General features: G+C 35.9%; 1 long non-coding RNA gene across 2 annotated transcripts in view; it reads right to left on the reverse strand.

Moving 5' to 3' along the window:
- Positions 1 to 22,425, reverse strand: part of LOC122796515 — a 931,728-nt gene that overhangs the window by 46,976 nt on the left and 862,327 nt on the right. The window lies entirely within an intron of this gene.

A 22,425-nucleotide genomic window follows, 5' to 3' on the forward strand; every position in this document is an offset into this window, starting at 1 on the left:
CCTTTTCAAATGTGCTCTATCTCACTCACATAATCAGACTTGTCCTGTGGCACTTGTAGTTGATATTGTGCACTCTAGAGTATGTAACTAGATGGGTAGGTGGTTCAAATCCAGCAGTGTGGGGCTGGTGTGTGTGTGTGTGTGTGTGTGTGTGTGTGTGTGTGTGTGTGTGTGTGTGTGTGTGTGTGTCTAATGTTAGATGGATCTGGCTTCAACAACATATGTGATGGGTACACTTTCAATCAGGAGAAAAATCTATAGTGGAAGAGGACTCCACTATCAGATTATTCCAGTTTTAGACAGAATATCTTTTTTGCATCACATTGATGAGGTCATCCTTTCAAATATGTTCTGTCTCAGTCTTGGAATCAGACTTCTCCTGTTTCTCTTGTGGATGATATTGTATAGTCTCTGCTGTGTAACTAGATATATAGGTGGTTTGTATCCATCAGTGTGGAACTAGTATAAGTCTGAGTGCATCTAATGTTAGGTCAGTTTGACTTCACAACAAATCTGATGTGTACATTTCCACTCAAGAGAAACATTTACACTGAAAGAGTGCTTCCCTTTTAACACAAGCAATTGTTAGACTACACGATGATGGTGTCATCCTTTCAAATGTGCAGTATCTCACACTTAAATTAAAACATCTTCTGTGGTGCTTGCTTTTCAAACTGTGTCTAGATTGTCTAAATGAATAGCTATATGGTTTGAATCCAGCAGTGACTGACTTCTGTAAGTGGGTGTGCCTGTCTAGCACTATGTACTAATGGCTTTACCCACAGATCTGATGTGTAGCTTTACAGTAGGAATAGCCTCTCCCACCAATTTCAGTCACTTTTAGCACACATTATTCTAGAAAAACAATGATGATGTCATCTTTTCAAATGTGCACTATCTTACTGTTGTAATCACTTCTCATGTGGCACTTGTGATTCAGGTTAAGTAGCTTGTTCGAATCTAGGCACTAATCCATAGTCTCAGTTGTGTCTGTGTGTGTATGAATGTACATTATACCTCTCAAATGTATAGATTTTTGCAGAATATCCAGATTTCTGCCTCATATTTTTGGTAATTTTTTTCATAAAATTGTGGTTTTCTGGAAAATTAGTGGCAAATCATTAAAGATTGAAGTTAGAAAATAATGACAGACACTTGCATTTCAGACTTCATACCCTTCAGAAAATTCATGCTAATATAAAACCTGTTATTCTATCACCTTTCTAAGTTTGTAATATTTAAAAGTTGTCTCTATTCTTGGCCCTTTGTCCCACTTTTACTTATGGCTCTGTCCAGATTTCTTGCTCTAAGAGGTTGAGAGGTATGATGTACATATAGGTAGAAATGGCATCACCCACAGATCTGATGTATAGCCAGAGAGGGCTCTTTCACTACTTTCTGTCTATTTTAGCACAGACAACTACTTTGTTAAACACTGATGAGCCTATTTGTTGAAATGTGATTGATATCAGCCCTGTAGTAAGCCTTCTTCTGTGGTGTCAGAAAATGATGCAATGTTCTCTTACTTGAGGATTTCGTAAGACACGAGTTTGAGTCTGACATTTTGTAAGGGCTCCACATGTGCATGCTTCCACAGTCAGGAAGATGATGGGTTTATGTACACATGGCTGGGTAAACCTACCATCATGCAATATTTTGAGACAAAGAGACACATCGCACTACTCTTTCAATCAATTTAAAGCCAGACATATGGTGTGCACCACTCTGATGGTAACATGCCTTCAAATATACTCAGTCTCACAGATATAGTAAGAATTCTCTTCTGGTGCATGCAGTCAAACAGTCAATGCAATGTCTTACAGCTTGTATTATTAGGTAGGAGTTCAAAACCTGTAGTGACTGAGTAATATGAGTGTGCGACTCTATTACTATGGATGAATGACATCTGCAGCACTTGTAATATGCAGATTTACATTGGCAGATGGCTCCTGTTAGTTTTAGCCCACAGTGATGATGTCATGCTTTCAGACATGTTCTGTCTCACAGACTTTGCCTGTGGCTTATGCAGTAAATGTACGGCTCTGTAGACTGTGGACTTTATACAGGCAGCTGTTCATCTCCAGCAAAGGACAACATGATGTGAGTGACATGATGCAGTGACAAATACAACATTGCATGAATTTATTTATATCCCTTTTAATTGTAACAAAGGCCTTTCAACACCCTGAGGATTTCATGCCAGTCAAATAGGTGTTCTGTGGTACTTGTGACAAATGCTCAGTTTGTCAAAGTCAGTTAATGCTGAGATCTATAGCATGTTTACACAAATAGGCAGCAGTTCAAATCTGGGAATGTGCAGGTTTAAAATAATATGGCTGGACATGAGTGTTTTACATAACAAACTGTGATATGGCTAAATCAAATTTGTGGGAACCGTAACATTGCTGCATCCATTTGATCCCCAGAATAATTTGTACTAAATAAATGACCATCAAAGGCCTTTCTTAGTTCATATCTTGAAGTATGTTCTTTGTGATATTTGTTCATTGGTATCTCCTGTAGCATATGGAGTTAGTACACAGGTCTGTTGAGTGTCGAACATGAAAGACAGGTGTTTTGAATTTGTTAAGCTATGTTTGTCAGACAATTGTGGCAGACAGGAGTGGCGAAAGATTAGAAATATGGTGCAGTAAAAGGGCCACTTTTTTTAGGTCTCAAACTTCATGTTAGGGTGGTCATAACCATTCCAATAGGATACTGATGTAATCCCTTCAAGTATGCTCTATATGACACATCAGATATGCTTCTCTCTGTGGCGTTAATGGTTGATACTCCCCTCTTTGAGGTCTAACATCAGGCATATGTTTGAATCTGGCAAGATGTAAGTGCTAAGTATATTAAATAATGCTTGCAGGCATAATCTAGAGCCCCCAAAAGACTGATCAGTATCGCATCACTTAATCTAAACATTTATATATATATATATATATATATATATATATATATATATATATATATGTTATTATTTATTCACAATGTTGGACTTTAAAGGAAATAAATGTTTACTCATCATTTCTTGATGTGTGACATGCTGAAAGATTATCACAAAGTGTGAGCTGGCTTGTGTTATGATACTTTTTTGTGGTTTTGTGCTGGGCAGTTGATGTTATTGTGGTCATCACTGTACTTACTTAAGACCAAGCCCAGTACAATGATGTAGTAGATGCCAGCCATTTGCTGCAAAGACCATTAAGCGGTCTATGTTATGATATAGTTGTTATTTGCTCTTCTCTGTTAAAAAAAGAAATAGAGTTAGCCTCTGAATGGTTGACTTTGCCAATGTCCGTGCAATGGAGTTATTGATCTACTCTTGGTATGTGTGAAATGTAAATCTTCAACAGGTCACTTATTAATATATGCAAATGCTTTACATGGGTTTGATTTTTTTACTGTACTATCATACAGGTATTAGTCATGTTTTTAACAAGGCTCACTTCAGGGCTAATTGTTGGGTACAACATGTGTACTTTGATAAACTTTTATTATTTCAACATATATGGTGTGGCAGTTACAGCTGGAAGGACACACGTTATATGATTGCTTGCACTCCCACAAATGTATCATACACTGTTAATTATACCCTGACATTTGATGCATTATCCTTGTAGCTGATATCATAACACCATAATGATAGCATGTAATTTTGTTTGGCCTAAGTCTTGTCTGGGCTCCCTATTCATTTGACTTATACACATACATACATCCTATACTTAGTGATTTGCATACTGACATCCTTACATAACAACCTAGTTGTCAAGGGACTGAGTACATGATTGTTTTGTCTTGATTTATTTGCATGTCACCACACATCACATGACCATACTCCTTATTTTGTAAGTACGTACATCTCACATCTACTGTAGTTAGACAACTGTAAACATGAACAGCAGAACTTTTTTATGCTGATATGGTGGTGAAACTGACAGATCTGTGCCTCCGTCATTTTTTCTGGAGTGCACTACATACGCACAGGTATGGAACTTAAGAACAATCCCACTCTCTACCATTCACAACTTGCAGGTTGCTGATATAAATGCTTTTTTTTGTGAATTACTACTGTTATTGGAATGATTTCACAGGTGTCCTGATTCTTCTAAGTATTTACACATTGTCACAGGTATGTACATTACCATAGCAACTTCAGCATAGTTTCACTCATGCTCATAAGGCACTGACAGACTTATGATTCTTTAACTTGTATGTATGTATGTTCTAACATCAATCATATGGATGTAAATTATTTAATTTGATTACTTATATAGTATTCATCACGATGGCAAAGTAGTTCAATAGAACTGCAACATGTGTATAGCTAGGCATACTCAATGTATTCATGTGAGTTCACAAGTTCATGGGTGTGTACTAGGCTAATGGCCCTGGAGCCTTTACAAGCCTAGCCCATAGGATTACCCTGGCATTGTGCCACTTGACCTTAGTTCCCAGTGCCTTTGTTGAGTAATCCCTGGGGTGAATTTTCTATTTCCCATCCATTCATCAAGATTTCTCTTGAAGAGGGCCAGTGAGGTGCTCTGCTTGACATGTATGGGAAGTCTATTCCATAGCATGGGCAGTCTCTGGGTTATGAACCTGTCCCTCCAGCATGTTCTGTTGACTGTGGTAATGAGGTTGAGGTCTTTGGACCATGTGGTCCATACGTTAACATACGTTAACAGAGCTGGGTCAGACATGGCTTTGTAAGTCAAGCAGAGATCATCTCTAAGTAGGCGATATGAGACAGAGAATAGTTGTATTTTTTTTAGTCTGTCCATATAGGACAAATGTTTAAGGCCTAGGATCCTCTTTGTGAGGTACTTTTGTGGCCTCTCCATTTGTTGCAGGTGTTTAGTGTGGTACATGACAAATGGGGCATTATACTCAATGATTGGCCTAATGAGGGAGGAGTAGAGGGAGACAATGACCTCTTTCTTCCTGGATGCAAATCCCTTAGTAATGAGATGTGCCACATAGAAGGACTTTCTGACCACAGTGGCAATGTGGTGGCCAAAAGAGAGGTTGCTGTCAACCTGTGTTCCCAGATGTCTTATAACACCTTCTGTGTTCAGTGGACTACCATCGATGTGATAATTCATGGGAACCAGGTTTTTCCCAAAGGGGATGATGACACATTTTTTTGCATTGAGTTTAAGGCCGTGGTTCTGACACCAGTCGTTGGTCTCAGTAAGGCCTTTCTGTAAGATGTCAACATCACTTGGGGAGTTAATAATAGCTCTCAATTTGCAATCATCTGCGAACTTTGTCAGCCAGAGTCCCTTCATGTACAACACTTGTCTCTGAGCATGTCACAGGAAATGTATAGTGGAAACCATATAGTGCATTTTATAACTGTCTAAACTATTGCTTAATGAACATTTATATAAAACAGATGCTTCAATAAGACAATTTTAACTTTAAAACAGCCTTTCCATGGTTATAAGTGCCAAAACATGACAATAAAGTTCCTTTTTTGAAGTGCATAAAGCAAACACCTTAAGAAATGTGTACCATTTGTTTCATGATAGGCATAAAATTTGTTACAACATATAACTTTGTGGATACACAACTGATATGTACTAACTGCAATATATGCGATATACCCTAATGTATCTATTATCCTGCCAACTGTTATATCACCTCCGCAATTTAAATTAATTTTACGAGCATCATACTTTTTCCCTTTTTTACACTTTAGCTGTGTTCCTGTCATATCCTTTTGTCAAATTTCATTGTTATCATTTAGATATGTCTCCTAAGTAGACAGGATTACATCTATTGTTATCAATAATTTTAAATAGTGGTGTTTGTAGATTAATCTACTTAAATATAACTATACATTCCTTGTTAAGCTCCCATGTCTCTTATTTATGTACTTCAAGTTTGCTTTGCCATGTAATGTGCTGTCCATACATGCCAGCTTACTGGGGTTGAGTGTATTTACAACCTGATGTTTATATTTTGGGTTCGAGCTTCTCTGCATCACAACATGGCTGCTAGCAGGTGTTCTGGCTATGAACAGGTGCTGTTGAATGTGTAGGCTTGCTTAGCGTAGCGACGTGCATATATGATGAGCATTGCTGCTTGTCGTGCTGACACGAACGAAGTGTGTCATCTTAGCACACTGTGTACATGTATGTCAATGAATCCAAGGGCATATCTCTTTGTTGTGACTTCCTTTCCTCTTTTGAGAAAACAATTGCATAAAACAACTAATTTCTTAGACTAGAAAACAATAAATGATAGCAGTTTAAGAGGCAGATATGATTCTGTTCTTTCTTACTCTGTTCTAGAAATTAGTCCCTGATGACCTGCTGTTGTTTTTGCCAGCAGTCCGAAAGAAAATCTTACCGTATCTTCATTTTCTTTTACATGTTACAGAAAATGACACAGAAATCCTCTCTTCTGACTGGATTACCTTTGTTATGCCTTGGTTTACAAAGTCCCCTTATGACACATAAAATTACACTTATAATGTATTGCATTTTACACGCTGCTCATATCATTTGTATTCCTTTTCCATCTCCTTCCTCTCAGTTCTTTCATACGATCAGCCTTTTTCAGCATTTTACCACAGCAACAAAGCAAAAATAATAAATACCACAGTTCAAAGGTCACAGACCACAGAACAGTTTTCACCAGAATTTAATGCAAACTTTGTATTAAACAGTTTGTACCAAATTCTGGTGAAAACTGTTCTGTGGTCCGTAACTTTTGAACTGTGGTATTTATTATTTTTTCAGCATTTTAGCTAGCATTTCAATTTTTTTTTTGCCTAAAGTTTTTGCTTCCTATATTTCCTTTGCAATCTGTGTATTTGTGTAATAACCTTACATCTGCATTGCAATACAGGTTTTTTTTCTGTGCCAGCACAGCACAGCATTTTGGATATGAGCTTTCAACTCAGACCTTTGCAATTTCACTTCTTAAGTAAACAACAACAGAAATAAACAGATGAAGCCAGCAGTTTGTGGATGTTGATCAGAATATATCTGAGCAGTCATCTCTTCTCAGCACTTGAGACATTTGCAATAATGTCAGCACCTCACTGTGATTTCATCAGACACAGATGGAGCTGATACGATAATTTCATAATCACTTCAAATAACTCAAATGTCACCAGCATAAGAGAACATACAATAATGAATAATTTAGCACATTTTAATGGTATTGAATTCTACAACAAACTAAAATGATGACAACCGTGGATGTGTGCAGTGTAGTTTCTGTAAAGCCTTTTGGAAATCTATCAACAAAAAATGAGCTCCAAAAATAATGGATAAATAAATACTACAAAAAAGTGTGCTTCTTTAAGGGTGTTATCTTTCAGTGCTTCCTTAAGCAAATTAAAATAATTATGGGGCAAATTTTTTGATAGTTATGGACCAGTGTTTAGCTCTTAAATGTCACAAGATAACTGAAGAGAAGAAAACAGATAGCACTTCTTTTTTTCTGATGAATTGGATGCATAAAACTGAGCTTCATTTCTATTATAGAATCCAAAGAATGGATAATCTTCTATCTTCTCTCTTGGATTTCAAACCCCTTATGTCATGTATATGTAGTTAATTGATCTATAACATGCTACCCATCTGATACTGAATCTGAAATATGATCTATATCCCTTGTTTCCCAAGTTTAAGCTGCAATGATCAGTGGCCCTAATATAAATACATAGAAATGCCTTCTATCCACTACACTTCCTCTCTAAGCAGTGAGATTTAATGTTCTACCATTACATAAAACATAACACGAGTGCAGTCATCTACTTAAATCCATGACATTGTGAAATAATAAATACATGAAATCCATGACAAGAAGAACAGTATGTATTTTAAACACTTGCTCATTTTCCCATCTTCATCATCAACATTAATAAGGATCCATGTCAGAACACAGAAAAATCAAAAAATCGAATGCTCACATGAGCGAATGATCAGGAACTCAAAATCACTATTGTGGGGGGGGGGGGCTATGCCCCCCACACCCCCTGCTAAATCTATATTCCTACTCCGAGATCGCACTACAGTGAGGAAAGGGCAAATATTTCGATCTTCACTGTACTGTGATCCAAAAAACTAAATGTCGAATTCCTGATTTTTCGATCATGTGAGCATTTGATCTTTTGATTTTTCGATGTTCTAAAGTAGACCCATCAATAACGGTCTTTGCCCATTTTATACATGGGATCATGGTATTATGCCCACTATTGCCATCTATCTTGGTTCAGTGCCACTCCCCTACCTTCTTTGACAGTAATGCCTGTCTATTGCATTTTTTCACTCACACAGTCCATCCATCTCTTTGTTGGACACCGTCATTTCCTCTTGCTTCTTCCTGTCTGTGCCAAATCATCTTTATTACATTGTCTTCTGCTTTCTCGCACATGTGGTTAAACCACAGTAAGCTGTTCTCTTTGACCTTCTCTGGAACTGGGGCTACTTGGGCTTCTGCTCTGATGTCCTCTTTTCTGCATCTGGCCCGTAGTGTGTATCCCATCACTCATCGCCATCACTTCATCTCCATTACTTCTAGCATCCTTAACTGCTCTGCCTTCACTGTCCAGGTTTCTATACCATATAGTAGTACTGGTCAAACTTCTGTTTTGTACACCTTACTTTTAAGCACTTCTTTGTTTTTTTATTTTTCCATCTTATCATGTTGTAATTTAATGGGACATCTATCAGGGATGGTAAACCAGTGAGGGTAGGCTACTTCATTGTTTGGTAGAGGTATTAGAAAAACTAATAAATTACAGAATATTTGACTTAGAATAGGATCCCATCAGTTCTGGTGTGTCCTGTAGCTGCACAGTCATCTTAAACTCTGTCATCACTTCTTCAGCTCCGCAACAAATGTCACCTATGACTTATTGAATAGTTATCTAGGAATATGTACTTATTTGAATTTCAAATATCATTTCATTTAAATGAATCTAGCACATGTCATTAAAGTCCACTAGATTCATGTACATTCAGTTGAAGCCACAAGATGGGCCTAGCTTCTAGAAACATTGTCTACATTAAGGGACTATGCATGATATTTCTGACCACAGTCCTGATAGCAGCATGATTCATGAAACAGAGACACATTACTATCAGGACTGTGCACAATCCACATCATGCATAATACCTGCAAGGGTCTATATTCAATGTTACAGAGTCAATGATGCTTCAGGTTTGTTCCTTCATATGCAGTCATGGCAGGGATGTCACACTCTGTTGTCATGACTGCGGACAAGAGAATGTAAGCATAACACAGTAATGTGAGAATCCTGTGCACTGACTGATCCCATTGGGTGGAGCACCACTGCATCAGCACTGTGTGTGGTTGTGGTAGCAGGTTTGCTGGTACTACATGGGACTCTGTCACTAGTATGTTTTTTTCTATTATGCAAAAGAGTTTTTATTTTTCACTTTAGCGCTGATGTTCTGTGTAGCTGTGGTAGCTGACCAAAACTTCAGCAAGGAAAATGAATCAATGCAGTCACAAGTATTATCCAACTGTAGAGGTTTGGGTCCCATAAGTCATCCCTTTGAGACCAGACCATAGACCGAGTGGTGTTTGTGAACTGTGTATGATCCTTGGAGGGAGTGGTGGTCAGTGAGCCACTTGTACTCTAGACATGGCATATTGTGCTTACACAATACAGTACGAGTGTGTTCAGTATATTACCACATTGTGTACAAACTTTTACAAAATGCAAAGTGCTTTAGTACTCTGTTCCAAAGAGCAGAATCCCTGCTCTAAGGTGCATATTGCATATGAATAACTCCCTGAATGGGCAACTCACTACAACTTTTTTCACAGGAATCTGCACCCCTGCACCCTTCCCAAGCTGATACAATTATTTGTGAGGTCAAAACCTCTTGATAAGTTTGTCAGATGTATTACAAGGATGCACAAATTCTACCTGCCTAACAGAGACAGAAAGCGAGAGCATCAGTCCCAAACTGATGAGACAAGAAACAGTGCACTCAGGAGACATGAAGTCCACATTTTGATGGACATTATTATGTGTGAATTCAGCAGGTATGCTTTAGTAAGGGTTTCATTAAATGACATAATGTGTCGTGGTGAACAAGCTGTATTTGTGTGGCATCCTTTGTGGTATTCAAGATGACAAAGGAGTACAAAGAAAATGGTTCCAGCATGGTTTTATAAAACTTACTGTCACTAACTTCTCTCATGTAAGAGATTCTGAAAAACACTGTAGCTGTATAAATGGTAGTGTTAGACAAGAAAAAGTATCAGCTGAAAAGTTTTGTCAAAACTTCACGAGAGATTTAAAAGCAATGTATCCAGTTTTCTTCCTCACATGAAGATGTATAGTAGCTACATGGATGGGCAATAAAAACTGATCACAAAACAAATTTCTTGGAAAATTGTAATAGAGGGAACTTTTTTTAAATAACTAGACTGCAAAAAAGGAGGCAGAAACACAATCTAATCATTTGTCCATCTGAAACTTAATGATTTTTGCAAACTTCTGCTCATTAATATTGAGTTACATCACCAGATTATACCCTGCTGAAGATTTAACAACTATTCAGGGCAATCAGTTGTCAAACTAGTGGAATATGACATGCCAGAAAAGGCATAAAGAAAGATGCAGAAAGACCAGACAATGTGAACATTGAAAAAAATACACATTTTATACGACAATTACAGCAATTATTTAACACTAAACATTAATTTTAAAACAGATACAAATAAACTATGGCACAGAGGTGACTCATGTCATTTGTGTATTCCTGCTAATATGATAGGAATTTCACGGTGAAACATTGTGATTTGACTTGACAGTCGAAACTGTCATATTTGCCAAATATTAGTCATACAAATCCAGTTAAAACAATAGAACAACAATGGACAATGCCTTCTTTTAGTGTATCAGACAGCACAGAAAAAAAGAAAAGAGAGTATTTAGCAGTGGTCACACCCTATAAATCATGGAAGGCAAGAACGCATGTAAATTTATCCATTTACCCTTTCATTTATAAGAAAATTAACAATTAGACTGAAATTATTTGAAGTCTCTGCCACTACTTCTAATAAATCTGCTCATTTAAAAGAAGAATAATCACAAAAGAAAACTGGCAGTTAGTACAGAAGATTAATGATAATGAGCTACATGTTTTAGTCAAGGGTACAGGGTTTGACTCCTTCCACCGCTCTTTGCCAGCAGTGTGACTGTGAGCAAGTCACTTAACCAGATAGTACTTCCAGGTTAAGGTGTACTTGGTCCAATGAGCTTACTTGGTCAACAAACTAACATTATGATAGAAAATGATGCATATAGTTTATTTCTTATTTCCTATTTTATTGCAGAGGTGATGGTGACATATTTTTAAAGTTAAGGGGCCACTGCAGAATCTAATAATTTTCCTGTGATCATCCTCAGATGTTGAAAATGTATTAATATTATGTGGAAGAGAAGTCATTGTTTCTTTTAGTAAGAATGCACATCTGTAGTGAGCATAATTACTGGTTTTCTTTTTCAGCATGCCTGATAATGCCAATAACTCAGCTTATTTCAATTTTTTTTCTGTAAAGCTAATTTCTAAGAACTGTTTCATGGTGAAAGAGCAATGTTTGAATTTAACTGATTTTCTAGGAGATGCTGTACATGTGGCTAGTACAAACAAAAAAGTTGTTTTGATATTTCTGTTTAATGAAAGCAAGCTTACGCCACATGCATTTATATGGCAGCCAGTCTGGGGCTGGCCATTTATTGCCCAAATGAAACAATTAAAACTGAAATATGTTCAGTGAATAATCATTTAGAAAGCAGTAACAGTAAACCAGTTTCAAATAACTTCTTCAGTTCTAAAGGGTATGTGGCTAGACCATCACTGCTTTTTAATAAAGGGTAATTTATGAAATGCATTTCAGTTTGGACATTGCCTTGTTTCTTTCTGGAATATGAGTTTTTGGCATTTGGCAGCAGTATTGTACACAAACATTTTTTTTCAGACTATACATTTTTTGGTATGTATTTGTTGCCCGAGTCTCATTTATTATGTGCAATAAGTTATATACATTTATATTTTTTTAATGTTACTTCATTGTGCAGGGAGTTAGTATTACACAAATACTAATGATTTAATCAAGGTTAGATAAAAAGTTTTTTGTGTGTTATTACCCTCTGAGAACGTGGCAATATGATGAAACATTAAAATGGTAATATTATAGCAGAGCAGTATTATTATAGTATGACAGTATTATATTTGATGTTAATGCAGCAGCAATTATCTGCCAGCAAAAATGAATATATGTGTAGCATGAAATAAGAAAGGTGTGAGCTCCAATAGAAAAAAGAAACATCATAATACCCATACATGAATATGGGGTACATGTAGATTTGTAATATTTAATTTATTAGTTTTATTATTTATTATTTTAATTTTATTTTTTAGAAAATCTAAGTTAAAGTTATATTATGTGTTAAGATTTTGAAACTGTGGAAAGGATGGGAAGCCTATATTCCTCCTCTTGTAAATTTGTTCATACTCATCATTCTAATATACTCATTTAGTTCCCATTTAAAATTGTATCACTCAGTCTTATGTCCCTGTATAATTCTAAATTCATCACAACTATATTATAAAATACTTGTGTGTACACTTGTACTAATATAAAATATAAATCACGCAGTTGTAGTTAAATATCCATACCCAGACCTTATGATCTCAGCAATTCTATCTGTTTGTACTTTGGAATGTCTGTAAACATATTTGCTTATTCTTGTGAATGCCTAATAACTTTAGGTTTGAGCAGCTCACCCACCTGGTTAACAAGCAAAATAGATAAATAGACAGATAGATAGCTAGACAGATAGATAGATAGATAGATAGATAGATAGATAGATAGATAGATAGATAGAAAGATAGTTGTGCAACATAAACAAAAAAAGAGAGTTGTCAGTCTAGTCCATAGAAATTTGTGACAGCAATTTTTTTTTCTTTTTTAACAACACATCTTCATTTAGTAGCATCCCAACAACAACATGAATACAAGCAGTGCAATCCTCATGCACAGTGCACTGAGTCATTTCTCGTCAGTAACTGGTCATCCATCAACTACTTCCATCTACACTTCCCAGCTGTCTACTACCTTTTGGCCACCTCAGCGTGATGACTACAACATCCAATTATTATGTGAAGTATACTTGCTTATTCCCTTAATATCACATTTATTCCATAGCTCCCATTTCTTATTTCTTTTTTTTCTTACTCACTGTTTTATATTTTCTTCTTTAATTCTTATAATATGCATAATGTTCAGATACCCACCACTTCCTCTTCTGTTGTCGTTATTTTGTTTATTTATTTTTTTAACTTTATCCATTTCCTAATTTTCTTTTGGGGGGGGCGTACTACATGCATTATTAATGTGAATAAAGCCTATCTATGTTTTGCCTCTTTTAGCTCAGGATTCCAGCTCAGTAACATCATTTTTTTTGACAATTTTATATGTGCTCCCCATATTTTTTCTACATATGCTGTATGTCTCATTTAAAGCTCACTATATCCTTTCACGTTTAAAAAGTTATTCCTAAGCCCTCCCTTATTTACAAATTGCATCTATACAATTTGTATTCTTCCTGCAGGAATAATTTATATGACCTGATAGGTGTATAAAAGTATTTGTGGAGAGACATCCATGCAAAACTTGTACATTTACTAACTTTTATTTCATACCAGGGAGCTAAACATAAGCCTTTCCAATGCAGTGGCATTATTCGTTTTCCTAATTTTATAATTCAGTGCTATCTTAATTTATCTTCTTACCCTTTGTCTTTTTCTGTTAGTATTTTAGAGGCTATGCTTATTAACCCTTTATTTGAGGTCATTCTTTTCTTGATTCTATTAGTAATTCAACACATTTCAGTCCTTTTTCTCTCTCAACAGTGAACTATAATGCTATATTTATTCCCTAATCAGTCCTATATATATATCTGAGTTTAGCCCCTCTCCATGGTGTGAAATGCTCCATTACCATAGCCAATTGCTTTGCTCTTGTGACGGGTCACTATTCCAGGCCAGCAATCGAGTAGACTCAGTCCTCATCACTGACTCTGGTAAGGGATGGTCACTAAGATTAAAGTTGGATTCAAACAATATTTTCAGATTCATCTCCATGTACCAAACACAATTTCCCTTAAGAACACACATGGAGCCTTTTCCAGACCTGGATTTGGACTCTCTTTCTTTCTCCATGCCCACACAAACACTACATTGATCACTTTGGAGCTCTGTATTACTGTTCCCAGTAGCTGACACACACACTTGGATATTTCAGTTTCACATGCACACCTGGGAAAAGCTGGTGCACATTTACTAGCTGCACCCCTTTCTACCCTGACTCTGAGGTAATCACACTGCCACCAGCCAGCTAGCCTAAGGCTCTTACAAAGTTTGCCCAGTTATACTAACACAAATGGTACAGTGTGACCAAAGCAGCAAGGCTTTCAGGAGTGGCCACAGTGTCACTAAAACAAGCATAAGTACTATCAAGATGTTAAAATCATTCTCTAAAGGACCCACCATGATGAAAGGTATCAAAATATTTAATGATAAATAATAAAACAGAAAACAAAACAATACTGAATACAATAAACAACAAAGTATCAACCACACAGATATAAAAAAATAATACAGTTGGATAGTTTCTCGCAGATGCAAAAAACAATACTAAACTATTCTCACTAATTGTTCCTGACTAATCAAAGAATTATTGTTCCCTAACTACTTACTAAAGCAAGGCAAGCTGAAGTGTGCTGAGTGTCTTATCACAACAAAAGCCAGACGATGTCTGTCGTTTTCTGTGTAGATGTGTGAGATATATATCCTGTCAGAAATATTTCCTGTAATATTCTAAAGCACTGTTGAGAGGGTTCCAAAGAAACCAGAGGATGACATCACCTCTGGTCGCCTGACTCTGGTACAACACACACACAGAGCTTTGCTATGATCTGTTGCAGCATCTGAAAGCTATAACACAGTTTCAAATGTTCCAGCCTTCCAGGGTTCTCTGATGAAGCATACACATTTGAACAGTTACAACAATACAACCTAATATACATGCATACATTCTTTCTGTCCAGCAGGACCTACTGTTGATGCATGTTTAACAGAAGCAACTTTACTAATATATTTTTAACTCAAATATCTGTACAAATCAGTGTGATAGTCAAATAACATAACATTCTTTACAAAACTCCAGTTAGCTATGCTGGCATATGTACACATGCACTATCCTACTCTCCCTGGCACAGATGGCACTACCTCATAACATCACAGTTCCCCCTACTCCCACCACAGTACCAGTTTCCAATACTGTCATTCCATTTTTAAATTTAAAGTTTGGCATTCCATTGCTGCTGTAATTCTAACTCAGGTTTTCTTGTTTTATATATTTATTCTTCTATGCATTTTTGTGCTGTTTCAACAGTTTCAACCAGTCCTGCATTTTTTGACTTTTTACTGTTCATCAGTGTACTAAAGTAGACATAATATTCTGTAATATTATCTGTATTCCTTAAATTCAGAAATCTATTCTCTTTCTGTCATTAGCAATCCCTCCTTCCCTGTCTAAGGGGCATACTTTTCCATTAAGGATAATACATCTCATTCAGCATTATAAGTTTCCTCTATGTTGTCATACAGTAACTCTCAAGATCTGGTAAACCCAGTCATCCCTGCAACCATGCTAATACCAGTCATTCCCATTGTACTATCTGTCTACTACCCTCCCATAAAAAAATTCTTTATTTTTATTTTTATTTTTTCCCATATGGCTTTAACTGATTTGAAAAAAATATACCTGGTTTGCATAAAGCAGCCACAGTACTATAAACATTTTTACTATTACTATTAGTTGACTGTACAGTTAGAGAGTGTAGCTGCTCAGTAAATATTGTACATTCCTCTCTATCACATCCTTAATATAGAAAAGGTAGTAGAATTCAAAGCAAAGGTGAAGAAGAATGATCACATCCATGATTTAGCACCCGGGTAAGATCAGACACCCAATTATCTTGATTTTTAAAGAAATTGTTTTCAGAGACGAGCTTTTGGATTATCTGGAAAGTATTTTATCTAACAGAGCTGAGTTTGAAATACTATGTCAATGTAATGAGGGAGTAAGTAGGTTGAAATTTTCTTTAGCAAGTTACAATGTAGTTAAAACACCTTTAATTGCAAATATACTGTTGGATTCTTGCTGGATTAGAACCCTGTGAAGTTGTAATGGACTGCAGTTATCTTGATATATGAAATAGATGAAACAGACCATTTGTCACACTACAAATGGTTCAAGATCAACCCTATTTATTTCCAGATCATTGGGCTCTCAAAGTCAATTCAAAGGCAGCTTAGTCATTCCACAATTGTTAGCTCTTGCCCGTTGGTAAGGTATTAAATAAGTTAAATTTTGAAAACAAAATGAGTTATTATGACTTTTCACTTGATTTTAGTTGTAGGTCCTGCTTATGACTTCTGATCTCTGTTAATTTTATCTTTGGTTAACTGTTCCAGTTCTAAGGATCACTGTAGATTTTCCATGGTACTATTTACCGTAGTTCCTTTTATGATGATTCCTGAATATTTTTGGTCATGGTTTAGATAAGTTTTTTATGTGGGTAGGTTTTCTTTCACTATAGTTCTGTGGAGTTGCCATTGCTCAGTCTATTGTTTTGGTTTTTCTAAGTCTGTCTTTCACAGTTTAGATCATGGTGTTATCATTTCTGTTAGCAGGTAATTTTATCTCTCAGCTTGGTTTTATGTTTATTTAATATGTTCCTTCCTGACCTTAGGCTGTTCAGGGTAGTAATGACTTCAGTATAGCTCTCTGTCATTAGTGGTCCCACCTCAAGATATTCAGCTCATCCCCTTTTGGCTCTTTGTTATAGGAGGGAATTTGTTTATGCTTTAGTGTCTAGACTTACTGGAATGGGCTTACATTTAAAAGTGTTGTTCTTCCTGATCAATTTTTAGCTGATTTTCTGTCAGCTAGGAGTAAATCATCCTCTTGGGGCATCTTAATTGTTGGTGCAGTCCTATTTAAATGCTAAGCAATTGCATTCAACTAGGCTGTCCATTAAGCAGTCTGTGCCTCTATCTTTCATGTGTATTCATAAAAAATGAATATATTATTAATGGAATGAAATTAATTAATACAGTCAGTGACACAATGTTGTAAGTTTCACAATGCCTCACTTTCCCAACTGCTTAGCACAAGAATTCCTGACAAAGTTTAAAATAATGAAAGGACAAAGGTAAAATTAGGAACATATTTTAAATATTACTCTTATAAATTTAAAAAATTACTAGAGTAACTTGTTTGCATTAGCTTGAATTTTTCTAAAGGATATGAAGTCTGAAACCAAAATGTTTACCATTACTTAGTGATTTAAGCCTTCAATGATTTGCCAGAAAATCACAGATGTTATGAAGGACAGATCAAAATATGAGGCAAAAATCTGGATATTCGCCAAAGTTCACGACAGTTGAGAGATATTATTAGGTAGTCTTGGGTTTTTGTTAATCTTCCCTCTCCTTTAACCTTTTGCAGAATTAAAAAAGTAAATAAATGAATATATATATAAAAGGAGAAACAAGGAATTACGTAACCTCTAATTTGTTTTACTGATTATTATGCTATTACTTTTAAGAAGATATATCTTGTTCTAATAGACAAGAACTAGAGTTATGTATCTTATTAGCTGCAGAAAAATTAACCTCATTCTATGTGATGATTTGACTGACTGGTTGGATCTATGATTTGGATGTAGATGACCCTGGGTTTTCTTTATGGCTTGGTAATTTTTTTTTTAATTATATTATTTTTGTCACCCTTTCAAGTGAAATACAATAAGTTTTGTTAAGTTTTCCTTGCTGGTCACTGATTACTTCTTGATTCATTTTATTTAGTACATATTTATTCTTAAGTTTTTTCTTTGCTTAATAATGCTATATCTTATTTATTATTTCTACTGCTGGGTTGGTCTAGAGTTTTGTTAAAAACTTCCAATCTTCATAGTTTTTTATTTTATTAATATTAATGTACGTTTTGGAGTTTAGAAATTGTAGTCATCATATTATACAGCAAGTTATTTAGGACATGCTTAATTAGTCTAATAATCTGATAAGTATGTTTAGTTGGTAATGTCACATGTTTACTTAAAGGCATAATTTTAAGGCATGCTTTAGGCAAGGTTCTGGCTGTCAAGCTAATCACATTGATAGTTCATTACTTTAAACATACTGTGTTCAATTACCTGTCCAGTTATATGTTTTTGCTTAATTTTTGCTAACTCTTTTTCTTTCCTTAGGAATATGGCCTCAATACAGGAATTACAGGACAGGACCTGTCGTACCTCATTGAAGTATAAAGCAAATTCTCTGAAGATTAATACTTGAGCAGAGTCGAAATTGATAGAGTTTCCCCAGCTTAATGCAAAAAGGAATAGTCAGTATTTATCTGATGCAGAAACACCAGAAGGGGTGTCTGTACCAAAAAGAATGAGTAGAAAGGCAAGAAAGGATTCTATCATTTCAATTGAAGGGGACACTCCTGTTTTAGCTCCCCAAGGTAAAGAGACACAGATGAATTTGTAGTGTTCTAGGTAATGGCAGTCTCAGAATCAAGGTAAATATCAGGAAAGTTTTATTGATGCTCAAAATCAAGAAGGTAGATCTGGGTTATTTAAGCTAGTTTTGGACAAGGATTTTTCCTCTGCGTTAGAAGTATGTCATGAACTAAGCAATTTAATTTCTGATCCTTGTAGAATTTACTATTAACTAGTGATCATGTATAGAGATAGCCCAGGTGAGATGGGACATAAGGACAGTGTATTTGAGCCCAGCCTCTTTGCTGTTCAGCCAGGATCAGTCGTTACCTCACGCAATCCCCAACTCTTTTAAAGAAAAGATTTGGTGGTAGAAGTGTACTGGCATTTTTTGATTTGGTTGATTTAAACTGGATATAATATTTTATGGATTCTGCTGCACCAGGTATAAAGATCTTGTATCTGCTTGGCAACCCTAAGTAGGTATCAGCCCCAAATTTATGAAATAATTAAACAGTGGGTGTAATACACTTCATGGATGCTGTTATTGAAAAGGAACCTGAGCATGCTCTGCCATTACTGAGTTACTTTTTTAATCATCAGGGAAGCATTAGTGGAGGTCTAGACTGGTACTATCAAAAATTTAGGAAACTTAAAGCTCTTCACAACCATCTCAGGTGGGATGACCATCATGCCAATATTTGGCTAGGAGCTATGATTGACGAGACAAGGTTATTGTCCCATACTGTAGGTGTCAAGAATAATGTTTGTTGGTCTTTTAAAGCTGGTAATTCTGTTTGGCCTATTTGTAGATCTGCACACATTTGTTCTTGTAAGCTGTTAAATGTTGGCTTAACGAGGATAGGAAAGGAAATAGCTTTATTAATTTGCTTGAGATCAGATATTGGTGTTTGTCAGCTAATTTGCTAGAAATAGATAAGGCCTCATTTTGAGGGTTCAATAGAAGTAGCTTCTTTTGAAGTTTGGAGTTGTTAAGAATCACTGTCCCATTAAACCAGACATTTTAGCTGATTTCCTAAGACTATCCAAATCAGCAAGTAACTTTGGAGTTATTTGCAAGATTACACAATTAGGATTTTCTGTCAAATCCAGTGCTTCTGCCAATGTTCCTAATTGTAAGAACTTAAGGTCAGTACACAAGGAAGAAGTAATATTAATGGCTGTGGTAAAAATAGATTGCTAAAGGAAGAATTGTGAAGATCTTCCAGTTTTCTCCAGTTAATGTTGGGTTTGGTGTCAAAAAGTAAAAGAGTGTGAGTTTTGTTTAATTCACCATCTCTTGTCTCCTTATGGTTCTTCTATGAATAATGATGTAAGCAAGAATGATGTTAGAGTGCAATATTCTTTGTTACACTATGCCATGCATAGCATTAATCAGTTTACGCATCCCTGGTAAGCAAAATTGCACATGGAACCAGCCACCTGTCTCATCTCCATTTGATCTCAGAATTGGTACTTATTGGGCATGCATTTTGATGACAATTATTACTTTGACCTGGCCATGTCTACGGACTATTCAGTGACTCTCTATATGTCAGGATTTGTGTCATTACATTAGAGTACCTCTAGTTCAGGACAAAATAGAAGGCCCTACAAAGACCCTTACATTTCTGGGGCTTGAAGTGAATGTAGTCTCCTCCTCTTTTCAGTCACAACATAACTTGAAAAGTATGATTTCTTACATTAACTCTTTCTTGTCAGCTAAAAAAGTTATGTTTGGTCAGGTTATGCAGGGTGGTAGATCCAGGAATGCAATTTACCAAGTCATTAGTTAATGGTAAGCTGTAGAAACACCATAAGGTCAGGGTTAATAAAGGTAAAAATCTGAGCTCCATTTATGGTCCATGTTTTTGTCAGTGTTTTTTGTCTGACAGTAAGACTGTTGGGTAAGATTTTAACCAAAAGGTCCGCAAAATCTATGGAGGTTCAGTCAGCATTAAGGCTTTTGGTACTCCACAACTAACTCATTAATGTATATTTCTCTGTGGAGAATATTCTAGGTATTTGTAATGTGACTCCTGATACTCTTTCTCATCTGCAGGTCTCCATATTTTTGCAGCTGGCTCTGAAGGCAGTAATCTTGCCCACTCAGATCTTGGAAGAACTGCAGATGACTGGAGAAGAATAGCCAGGTTTCTGTGTCTGAATTAGTGGACTTCTAATACCAAAAGGCCAATATCAAGACCTCTGGCTGACCAAATTTGTCAATGACTGCAGATCAGGAGAAGTCATAGAACCCCCCCACCACCACCACTGACACAACTGTTTTTCAGGAAGTCTGACACAGGCAAATAACTGGTGGAAGAGCCATGGAATAAAACTAAATGTCAAGAAATGCATAAAAGTATCCTTCAGGAAGTCAGCCAACCATAATAAATAAATAAGTCAGCCATCCTTGGTAACTATAGTATTGACAACACACCTGGCCAGTGATGGGTATGTCACTCAGATGGAAGGAAACATAGAGGACTTGCTAGACCATGTGAATTGCCACCCAGTCAGCGTATTTGAGATATTATGCTATTCAGATTTATGTGGTTTACTGGTTTGACAAATTCTGATTTATCCATTACAAACATTATGTATTAATCGATAAAATCTTCACAAAGTCTATTTTCTTTGCATTTTGTGTGGAAAGCATGGTGATGGTCAAATGTTTATGTACTTAAAGAATGCTAGTCATATAAAATGCAAGAGGAGAGAAAACAGTTCATAATTTGGTTAAGTAGCATGGGAAGTCTAAAAATAAGAGTCTGCACGAACAAATGTGCTGATAAATGGAGTGTAGAGTAAACTCCACAGGTAACACATAAACGGACCAAATGACTCGCTTTACACATAAAACATGAATGCCTTCACAAGAAACAAGTGTCAACTAAAGCTTAGCAGACCTTCGTTTTAATAATGGAAGAATAGAAATATAATCATTCAAACCAGGGGGGTTTCCAGCTTCCAGAGTTACTTGCCACCATAACTCTCTAAATTCTATCTTTTCCTCCCATGGACCCCCCCCCCCCAATGTCATTTTTGATCTGTTCCAATATCATAAAAACTAAATTTGGCTTCAGGGCATGCTTTAGTATGTCTAAAAAGTGCATTAGTGTCCTTTTCCACTGATATTTCATAAATATGTTCGTAGATCCTTCTTTTTAACATTCTCTCTGTCTTTCCGACATAGAAGGACCTACATAACCTACACGTAGCAAAATAAATTATTCCTTTGGATTCACAGTTACAAAAATCAGAACTATTAATCCATTTGTTCCTACTTTCTAGATAATATTTATCTGTGTTAATAATATATGTGCATTGGTTACAATGACCACATTTATATGTCCCTATCCTATTCCTATTAGAATTAACTTTATATTTATTCTCTAGAATAGTTCTGATACACTGTGAGTTCTTATATACTACTTTCTGTGGAACCTTTGATATATTCTGTAGATCTGAAAGGGATACAAACCTCTCCCATTCCTTTAGGAAGATTTTTTTAATGTTACTGTTTAAAATGTTGTATTCTAATATTAAAACCTGCTGAAATTCATCCCCATAATTCACCTTATTATTTTTAATTTCCTTCTTAATGTCCTTACTTTTTTGAATGGGTTTAAATTTACTACTTCTTCCTTTTTCAACTTCACCCCTCAGTTGCTTAATAAAGTTCAGGGGGTAGCCTCTCTCAAGAAACATATTTTCCAGTAATTCACATTGTCATGCGGCAACCCCTTACAAATAGCCCCTTCACTATATTTTTCTTACAATGCATGGGGTGTGCACTCTTGAAATGTAAGAATGAGTTACAAAAAGTAGGTTTT

The sequence above is a fragment of the Protopterus annectens genome, chromosome 3.part0 (assembly GCF_019279795.1).
Source record: "Protopterus annectens isolate FY-2018-M chromosome 3.part0, PAN1.0, whole genome shotgun sequence".
Lineage (NCBI taxonomy): Eukaryota > Metazoa > Chordata > Ceratodontiformes > Protopteridae > Protopterus > Protopterus annectens.